The 11,191-nt window shown below is 36.5% G+C and overlaps 1 long non-coding RNA gene across 1 annotated transcript in view; it reads left to right on the forward strand.

The window, feature by feature from the left end:
• Positions 1-2,724: 2,724 nt before the first annotated feature.
• Positions 2,725-11,191, forward strand: part of LOC110463034 — a 13,322-nt gene continuing 4,855 nt past the window's right edge. Inside the window, exon 1 of the long non-coding RNA XR_002464336.1 lies at positions 2,725-4,283. This is a non-coding gene — a long non-coding RNA (uncharacterized LOC110463034). The remainder of the gene's footprint in view (positions 4,284-11,191) is intronic.

Consider the following 11,191-nt stretch of genomic DNA (forward strand, 5'->3'; position numbering starts at 1 on the left):
ATTTGAGAAGGAAAAGGACATTGACCTACTTACAAGATCACAGGGAAAAATATGTCAAGCAACTTCTGAAGAAGAATCAAAAAGCATTGAATCTTATAATAATAATATTTTGCTGATAGTTTCAACAGATGGTGCCAACAAAGTTTGCAAGGGAAATATTTTTAGTGCAATATAATATTTAATGAGAATATTTTGCTATGACTGCTTAAATATCCAGGTGAGCGATACAGGCCCTCTTGGGCCTCTTGTTAGTATATAGTGTGATTATTAGTATGGGGGAAAAAACGTGTGGTGGTGGTGGTGGGGGATGGGGTAGTGGGTTGTTAGTGTTATAATTTGGTTATAACATTGATGGGAGCTGGAGGGGTTGGAGATTGAAAGTATGGGCTGTATCGAGTACTAGTTGTATGGACCGGAGAGGGGTTGGGGATGGTTGGGAAAGAGGGATGGGTTGGTTGTGGGATGATACTTAGGGGTTGGTGTTTTACTTTTATGTGTATGTGCTCATGTATACATCTACATTGTGTATATGTGATGTTTTATTAGGTATAACATCGCTGTGTTATTTGTTTTATAAAATTGGTTTGGGTATTTTGATTTATTGTGTATTATTAATATTACCCCTATTAGCTATGTCAGATAAACATATATTAAGTATGAGTTCAAGATTAACGCTTATCCCGTTATTCCTACCTGACTAATAGGTCCATATAGCACTGTTGGCTTCCCCCCTTCACCCGCACCAATGATAGTCCCATCCGACGGACTGTGTGTTAGTGGTTAATGGTTAGAGTCATGCAGGCGCTGTTTTTTGTTGTCCGTTCATGTAATCTGCTCCTCATCTTTCGTCACTCACAATAAAGCTGACTGTACTTTACCATCTCTTTCTTATAAACCTCACCATGTCTTTCACTATTTTCTGCTGATCGGTCCGACATTATATGATTTCAATGGCAAATAAAACGAGATTTTACTGTACACAGAATTAAGCTTGGATTAGGAACAATGTACCAGCTTAAACAGAAACCAAGCTCTGTGTTCTCAGATCTAGCGACTGTGTGATGTTCAATATGTTAAAAAATGAAAAACAGTTTGTGTAAATGTATACTCAACGTCTGCATGACATATTTATTCAAGAATTGCGTGGAAACATCTTCTAAATGTTAGTTATATAGACATCTTGTCGATACTTTTAATATTCAATTCTGTTTGGTAAAGCCTTTAACTTCTACGGTATAACCTGTCTAAACCGGATGCCGTCGGGACCAAACTATTTGTCCGGTTTACACAGGTGTCCGGTTTATACAGGGTCGGCATATCATTTTTTGAAAATACAAATATGTAGTGTTTTGCATACGATCTGTTTACAAGTGTGTCAACACAAAATAGAAATGAATCAATTGCAACGTTTAAATATTCACAATACATACAGTATATAATACAAATGAAGAGCGCCCCAACATTGGATAGCGCTAATTCGATTAGAATGTATTGTAAACAATATATATCATTCTATTGTGGATATTCATAATATTTTCTACTGATATTATATTCAGTCAGCTAATTACTAGTATGGTTATTTGAGCGGCTATGCACCCCAATCTACACAATTACTCGTTCAGAACAGGTCATTCGTACAATCACGTTTAGCGCACGTGCGAGTGAGTGGATTGACGATCGCTGTATATCAAGTGTATATGGCGGAAGTGCACTGCATACCTGTATGATCCTAAAGAGTTCCCGTGTCAAGGTGTATTTTGTTCGTTACAATTCAGTTCGTGAAGTGATAATTGCAATGAAATACAATTTATTTAGATATTCGTGTGTATGGATGATACAATAATGTATTTTGATTTGAATACTGATTATTTACTTGTTTCTAATAAGAAAACTTTAGTATAAAGCACGCGCATGAATATAGGCTAAGCACGTGATCACGTTCACCAATGATATTGCTCGTAAACATGTTCAGCCAATCAGAGTTGGTGACGGACAAAGAAATCTCATTCACAATAGTCATATTTTACATTTCGGCGCGAGTACGCCATTGCGAGAAACTGACTGACTGAGCTGGCCGTGGTAAGTGTATTTGCCTTATCTTTTTGTATTTTCCATATTCTGTGTGTTAAGGTATTTCATACATGCCTTTGTCAGTGTATATAGTATGTGATGGGCTCATAACTTTTCATCAAAATAAAAAAAATATGGAAGTTGGTTGGTATATATTATAATTCATGAAAACACTTACCTGTACATGAATTTTTGAAGTATCCGTGTATTGACTATTATCGAGAAAAATGTAAGAAAATACTTCAAATCTCAAGAATGATGGCATGTATTTTCATTGGATATTTTACAATAATTCATGAAGCTAACGAGGCAGATTACCCGAGTGAGAACCTGAAGGTGTTTTGCATGGTGTACAGGTAAAATCGCACTTGCTTTGCATGCTTTTCCCCAACTTCAGGCAGCCTTGTTGGCTTTATGCTCAGTTGTTATTTATTCAGTGGAAATATATGCTATTATTCTGGAGATTTGACACATTTTCTTACATTTTTCTCGATAATAGTCAATAAATGGAAACTTCAGGGATGCATGTTCAGGTAAGTTTTTTCATTAATTCCATTGCAATTTTGCGCCACTAGAATTCTGCATTCAAATGTTACTTTTCAGACAAAGTCAACAATATTTTCAACAAATAATTTCTGCAAAGGTCATTATTGACATTTTTCCTGACATGGGTATACCAACCAACTTCCACATTTTTATCATTTTGAGGAAAAGTTATGAGCCAATCTCATACTATATACACCGACATGAGCCTGTATGAAATACCTTAAGCATTTACGATTATTTGGGAACCTTTACATATAACTGTTGCGTACTGTTGAGGATTGTGATATCGCTGGTGGTTTGAACTAGGAATAAGACATATATCGTTCCGACGAGGTTTGAATTGATCGAACAACAGTTTGTACGACATTGACATGGCTTCCTGACGAAATAATTAAACAAGTCTGTTGATTTAAACTCTATTTTGTTCATTTGCTACACTAGCATGAGGTTTTTTATTAGTTCTTTTATTCAATACCATTTTTAAAAAAATGAATTGTATGTACATTGTATATAGAAAGTGGGACCTGTGGAACATTAATATTGCTTTTGTGTATGATTGATGTTCTGAAAAAGGAATTAAAGACTTGCATAAAGTATGTTTGAATATTAGTTTGTCAGGGGTATAAATCTATATTTCGCGCGGTTAACTACAAGGAATTAGCGCGAAATTGTTTTCTCTAATGGTACCCCGATAGATGGCGACACCTGTAGGGCATGTGTAGCACGTGCAGCAAGTGTTGCTTGGACCTCAGTTCAGGTCAACGCACTGGTCGGGAAGGAGGTATAGAAAATGGCAGAGGAAAGACCAGCGATATCACTAACAACATTTTTGGAGGCGATACACACTCAGAAAAATGAATTGCAGGGGTACATGGACACTCAAATAGATACGTTGAAAAGATATCTTAAAACTGCAACAGAAGATAATTCCAGGGTTGATGTTAAAAAACTAAAAGCTGATGCGGACATCTCGTGGCGTAGGAATGGAAATAAAGAACAATTTAAATTCAATGCCGAATTAGAAGAGAATTTGACCAAGGCCGTTTGGGCAGGTGGAGTGGACAAGCACGAGTATTGTCACGAATTGATAATTAAATGTTTGGAGGACATTAAAAACAGAAATAAACTTATCAAGTTGGCGGACTCTTCAGAGTGTGGTTGGGATACGGTCAAGTGCTATGTGACCAATACAATAGCCAGCGACTCCGAGGACGAGAAGAAAATTTATAAAGCAGGAGCCAGAGCTCGGAGAAAGAAAAAAGAGAGACTAGCGAAAGTAAAAGGAAATAGACGAGGAAAATCCAGATTTGGACATACAGATGGCGGCTCTAATTTTAGTCGCCCTCCTGCTGCTTCCGGTCAGAATTTTCGTGACAACACAGGAGTCGTCACAAGGAAGCGGTAGTCGGGAGGAGCCTGCTTTGGCTGTGGTCAGTTTGGGCATTTCAGAACTCGGTCAACTCCGCAGATGGACGGCCGGGATTCCACCCAACAGCGAAGTGATATTGAGCCAGCGAACCAGGAGAGGCACACGAGGGGGGAACAATTGGTGCTAGATAAATATTTTAGCGAACAATGTGACAATGCGGGGGTTCTTGATAATGACTTGTTATTAACCGAAGATTATTATGAATATGAGCAGGTAGAAAAGGAAATACTGGTGAAGGGTAGGTTATATAAAAATGTAGATTTTTGGAGAAACATAGGGGCTAGTAAATTTATTCTGGATGTTATTCAGTTTGGTTATAAAACCCCATTTTTTTTCTACACCTCTTCCTTCAGTTTCTTTGTAATAATAAATCTGCACTGTCCAATTCGGTGTTTGTAGAGGAGGCTATAGACGTATCAACCCATCCAAGATGGCGGCACGGGTCAGAGGTCATAGGGGGAAAAAACCTCGCTCCAATGTAAACAAATTTGACAGTTCAACATGAGACGGGCCTCGCATGAGACATGATTTAGATTTACACTTATTTTTTGTATTGAACGTTATATATACTTTATAAGACAACGGATCCTAATGATCAGAATCTAATTTTAGATGATTTTATAACATGGAAACTTCCCGAATTACATGATTTTTTTACCAAGCGCGGTTTGTCAAAAGACGGAAGCAGGAAATGACTGTAGGCATTATGTTTTGCTGCATTTACGATTAAGCTACCACTTGTCCAAACCACGGAATTCAATTAAGTCTGTGTCCAAACTGATGCCTGTATTTTAAAACATATCAGGAAGATTACTTTAATTTGTTACATGTAGACGATGGACATACCGGACCCATTGTTATTACACACTGGGTGGGTCGATGAGAAACTGGGACCGTTTATATATGTACAGACTATTCTTAATGATTACAAAATCGAAAAGGCTTATGAGTGTTTTCAGTCTGGTCAATTTCAGGAAGTTTACTACCATTCAATATCAACTGCATCGGCTGTATTTTGTCAGCCAAATGTACACTGTACATGTGTTGTCACAGAAAGTGAAGGGCGACTCGCATACAGTGTATCGTACATCCTATTGCAAGGGAAATGGAGCAATAAAATCGGCTATGAAACCAAGACAACTTGATACCTGTAGGTGATTGTGTGATGTTTAAATGAAAGCATTAGTTAACATTCTATTTATCTTTTTGAATGCAAACTAAATGCTAAACAGCGAGTCATACCCTAATATGGACAATACAAATATATAAATTTTCTAAAAATATATTAGTTAGCTATGGAAACTATTTGAGATTAGTAATAAATAATATAAAGCACTGCTTATAAATATTGTCCTGTACATAACACTTGTCAATTATGTGTAATAGACTGGGCACATTCAAATATCAAGGAAACGTTTTTATGGTTTAAAAAATATCAATTATCTCCCTTAGACTAGGACATTAAATATGATTGTGATGACTCAATAAACAAAAGCAGGTTTCAGTCAAACTTGAAAATTGACCTCAGTCTTAGTATATTGTACATGCTCTTATAAGTTATCTTGTGACAAATATGGAACCTTTATTGTGCAATTTGTTGGAGTATAAAAAAAAATCACCCAAATATAAAATCTATTGCCAGGGAACTGGAACCAGAGGCCTAACAATCATACAAGAAAGAAATGTTGAAGTCTTTTTATAGTAAAGTGTCCATTCCTTGACCAGAATCACTTTTATTTAGGAGCAAGTCCAGACCTGTTGGTCACTTGTGAGTGCTGTGGGGATGGTGTTGTAGAAATAAAATGTGTCCTTGTTACAAAATGTGCTAAGTGTTCAAGGCTCTGCTCTTGTAAGCTTCAAGTCTATTTATGGTTCTATATGTTTGAAAAAGAAACATCCATATTTTTGGCAAATCTAAGGGCAGCTTGCCATTACAGGGAGAAAGGGTTGTGACTTTTATATGTAGCAAATTGTATACACATGTAATTATTTGGCAAACACACAGAAATGATTTTATTTAACAGCTCCCTACTATTTGCTAGTACTTGACAGCTTGATATTGTTTTATGTGAAGTTTGTAGTGCCTGAACTTTTTTCAATTAAGACCTTTGAAAAATCAAAATGAAAAACACAGATCTGCATGTCATGTCAGAGGCAATGGACATTGATCATGCCCCTGACACAACACATTTCTGCCCTGTATGTAATTAAAAGCATGTAATCAAGGAAGGACACAGCATACAGAAATATGGGAATCAAAGCATTGGATGTGATTATTGTCATCTTTGGTATCACTTTGCATGTGTACAGATGAATAAACTTGCATCACAGATTAGTAAATGGGCATGTCTAAAGTGCAGTGTTATTGGCAGAGTTTGAAAGTTTAAAGTACAGACTTTGCAAGTTAGGCAAAATATAAAAGCCTTGTTTAGGCCTAAAAATAAATATATGAGGTTAGATTTTGTATGCAAGTCGAAAATGCACAGTTAGTTTGACTGCCACATTATATTGCATGTATATATAATATATATATCATTATATTCTTGCTTAATTGATATTCAATTAGAACTCTTCATAGAATGTGCTTTATATTTTAACCATATTTGCACAATTTCATGTCCAAGTATTACCAATAACTCAATTAGGTTCAGATAGAGTATTGGAAGAGATGGATACAGTAGGTATTAAGATAATTGTAAATTTTTCCTTTTTTTTGGGCTGGAATATTAATAAAGACCTGTTCAGTTCCAATTTGCCTGATCAATCATCCGGAGAGCCAGGTCTCCGTGCTGGTCATATTTCTACTATTATCAGATCAACCGAACTATTGACATGATTGACCAGACACCACCAATGCACATAAGTTCCACTACAAATGTATTTAATTAACAGGGGTTGAGTCTTGGTCACACTAGTCCACTAGTCGTTGACTAGTTGATTTCAGCAAGGACCAGTGAATCACCTAACTGGACCTTTGGACTTGTGAAAAATAAAATTATAAAATAACAATATTACTTTCTAAAATTTTGAAAACTGCTTTAAATAATATATATATTGCATGATAATTGTCAAATAAAAATCCTATAACTTAACCATATTTTTATGGCAGTAGTTATATTAAGTCTTCTTTTGATGTTTCATGCTGTAGATCGCAATGTTTCCTGATCAGGAAATCTTATAGAACTTTACATTGACAAAGGACTAGTAAATAATCTTTTCAACTAGTCCTGTGGATTACCAAGCAAAAAAGTTTGTGTCCATCCCTGATTAATCTACAGAAAATACACATTTATATTTACTTTTTTATTTTATTTGTTGTGTATCAGCTATTGTGAGATGCACTCATGTGGTTTTCCAAGTTATAACCAGTACAAAAATGACTTTCCAAAGAGTGCTGTGTCTCCAACATTGCTCGTCCAATAATACCCCTTGACAGGCCCCAATGAAAATTTATATTTTACTCAAAAAAACTTGATGACGTTATTTATGACACAATCTGAGACAAGAAATTACATTAGCACAAGTTTGACAATGGCGTATAAATGATTCTTTTGTTATCGTTGAGAAACGATGAGGTTACATTAATGTTAATATTTGCCAAACGGAAAGTGGAAAAACGACATCATACTTTGAATATTACATGTTAATAACTTGATTGGAATTATAACCTTGAGTTGACAGTTTGATACTTTGAAAATTTTGAGCCAGCCCTACCCCCCAAGGGCTGTAGAGTGGGGCTCAAAGGAGTCAGTGTGCTAAAATTTCTTCATTTTCCTTGTTTAGAATCAGAGGTGCTAGTTTCAAATACTTTTTAGTCTGAAATATGTAGGCTAGATATTGAATAAGGTGCTTTTCATTGTTTTTTGTCACTTTGAATAATATTTCTGTTCATGTTAAAAACAAAATCAACTCTCTGTATAAATATATCAGGTGACCGTTAAAGCCCATGGGCCTCTTGTTATTGGTTGTGATGGTTTCAACACTTTTTAACAATTCTTGTGAAACATAGTTGATAGCCCCCGTCTTGCGGTTGGCATAAACTATGATATCATTGTAAGCTGGAAAGGGGCACAGAGGAGGAGACTCCAGACTTCCTGTAGTCTCAGTATGCACAAATTATTGATTGGATCAGTAGCAATCCAATCTGGTACAGTCTCCCTAGGTATCCAAAGGGTCCTAACCTATACGCGGTAGTGCACAAATTGGTGACATACTGTAGTTGGATATTTTATCTGGGAGGGGAGAAGTTTGTTCCACCTTTACACATGATGATGGTGATGGCAAAGGTGGGAAGTGTGACATGTCGGATATGTCTATAACCGATATGGCTTCGCTGTTCATAAGTGGAACAAAATTATTAGGTGTCCAGAAACCACGTGTTTGTACACTGACGCTGGACCACATAATACATATTGCGTTGCCTGCGATTGATCCCCGTGGCCTGAAAACGGTGTTTAGTATCCCAACACTTGGGTCTAAGACACCATTGACAGCAGGGAATATAGACTTGATGGGTCTACCTTAGTAAATGCTGATGCAGCAGCATGGACTGTCCAAGCTGAGCAGAAAGATTTGTTTCTGGCACTGTCCCGCACTGCTTCATCAATGGACGGACTCACCATATTTAACCTATCATGAATATGTACATTCTCGAAAAAAGATTTGTTTTGAACAATCTCTATTCAAGTTCTAACCCTAATTTCTGTGGACAATCGCTCGTTCCCCTGAATGGCCATTGAGAGAGAATTGAATAGACAATTCCTGCCCCCCCCCTCACCACTATCGAAGTCATATCAGTAATTTCCCCTAACAACTTTGATGCCGAACTATCTATTATCATTGTGTCAGTGAAGTTACATTTCTTTGCAATATTTGACCTACCTACTGACCGCATGAAAATTGCTTCAAGTGCAGTTGCCTGAACTAAGTCACCGACAGCAGAAGCAGACCCTAACCTATCAAGTGCTAAGTGGAAATTATAGCTTTCGTCGCTGTGACAATAGCATTGAGAGCACTTGTATGAAAGGGGTGGTTTCCGCAGGATATTGAACTGTTGCAGGTTCAACTTTTAACATTTGTAATGAAACCATTTGTCACAATGATCACAAGCTACATTTTTAGTTCCATTGCAGTTTTTTGCACAAATACCGCAGGGATACATATTGGGCATGATGACGAAAATCGCCGGGATATTAAATAAGTTGAATATATTACTAGTTAACAAAGAAACCTTATATCAAATATATTACTAGCTAAAAAAGTAACCTCGTATCAAATATTTAAATAAGTTAAATATTTATATATATATATATATACACACACAATTTATAGTTAAGCACTAAAAACGCAGCGACAGATAAACGACGGAGTTAAATATATCACTAGCTAACAATGAAACCTTATATCAAATATATCACTAGCTAACAAAGAAACCTTACGGTGAATTGGTACCAGGATATTCTCATCCGTGTAGATACGAGTATAGATGTACACCAAGAAGCTTAAGGTGGGTGCGCTTTATGCAAGGGAGTGATGTATTCACTTATGTAATATGTATGATATAGATTTATATCATAAGTACAGGCATGTATTGCCTAGGTTAATGTGATGTATTCACATGTGTTACTGTAGTGTGCAGTAAGGTATATATTTATACCGTAAGTAATTATGGATCACAAAGGGAAGGTGATGTATTCACCTATGTTGGATTGGTATATAATATACCAATAGTGGGTGTATATTGCCCGGGAATGGAAGGTAATCAAGTAATTTCATAATTAGATTGGGGGGAAAATACAAATTGTACATATTGTTTAGGAAAGGTGATGTATTCACTGATGAGGATGGGTATACATATATTTATACCCAGAAATATGGGTTTGTATAGCTCAGGAAAAGAATTATTTCCCTATGTGGGATGTAAGTGTTGGTGCATGGAAAAATGTTTCCAAATGATAATTGAGTATACATGTACTATATTATTTCAATGCAAAGATTATGATCTGGATTTTTTAATATTGTAGTTTTTAGCCCACCATCATCTGATGTTGGGCTATTCAAATCGCCCTGCGTCCGTGGTCCGTCGTCCGTCCTTTAACAATTCTTGTTATCAGTATTTCTCAAGAAGTAGGAGAGGGGTCTTTCTCAAATTTTATTTGTAGGTTTCCCTTGGTCCTTAGCTGTCCAGGGCAACTTTTGATACTGATCATATAAACAACATGGCCGACAGGCAGCCATCTTGGATTTTGGTATTGAAAGTTTGTTATCGCTATTTCTCAGGAAGTACCTGAGGTATCTTTCTCAAATTTTATATGTAGTTTCCCTTAGTCCTTAGCTGTGCAGGGCAACTTTTGAGACTGATCGGATAAACAACATGGCCGACAGGCAGCCATCTTTGATTGTGATATAGAAAGTTTGTTAACGCTATTTCTCAAGAAGTACTTGAGGGATCTTTCTCAAATTTTATATGCAGGTTCCCCTTGGTTATTATTTGTGCAGGGCAATTTTTGAGACTGATCGGATAAACAACATGACCGACAGGCAGCCATCGTGGATTTTGATAGTGAAAGTTTGTTATCGCTATTTCGGGAATGGGAACATATTAACATTTTAAAATGCATCAAATAATGCACGGAGCTTGTATATATTGTACATACGGCATCCTAGCAAATATTGTGGGTTTCCGTTATCTGATATTTTTACTATATTTTCTTTATTAAAACAATATTTGTTGGCATCGCTACGCTTGTGTACTTTGTATCTTGACCCTAAAATGTGTTTTTAGGTCACCTGAGCTTTGCTTGGTCAGAATCATCCTTGGTAGATGAGGCTTCAAAATTGTAAAATTGGGATTCCTACCCCAACCCCTGGGGCCAGGGCGGGGCCCCAAAGGGAAAATTAACCAATATTTCAAAAAATTTCTTCAGACTCGGAGGTACTACAGTGATTTTCTCTACGTGGAAAGAAAGATCATCAGGGGCTTTACTTAAATTGTAAATTTCAGGACCCCCGAGCTATCCGTTCTCCCTTGGGGAGGGGGTAAAGTTTACTATAGTTTATATAGGGAAATAACACTTTTGGGTATATTTTGACAACTTTCTGTAGGAAATTATTTTTACTTGGTGAGAATTATCCTTGGAGGTAGAT

The sequence above is a fragment of the Mizuhopecten yessoensis genome, unplaced genomic scaffold (assembly GCF_002113885.1).
Source record: "Mizuhopecten yessoensis strain PY_sf001 unplaced genomic scaffold, ASM211388v2 scaffold10857, whole genome shotgun sequence".
NCBI lineage: Eukaryota > Metazoa > Mollusca > Bivalvia > Pectinida > Pectinidae > Mizuhopecten > Mizuhopecten yessoensis.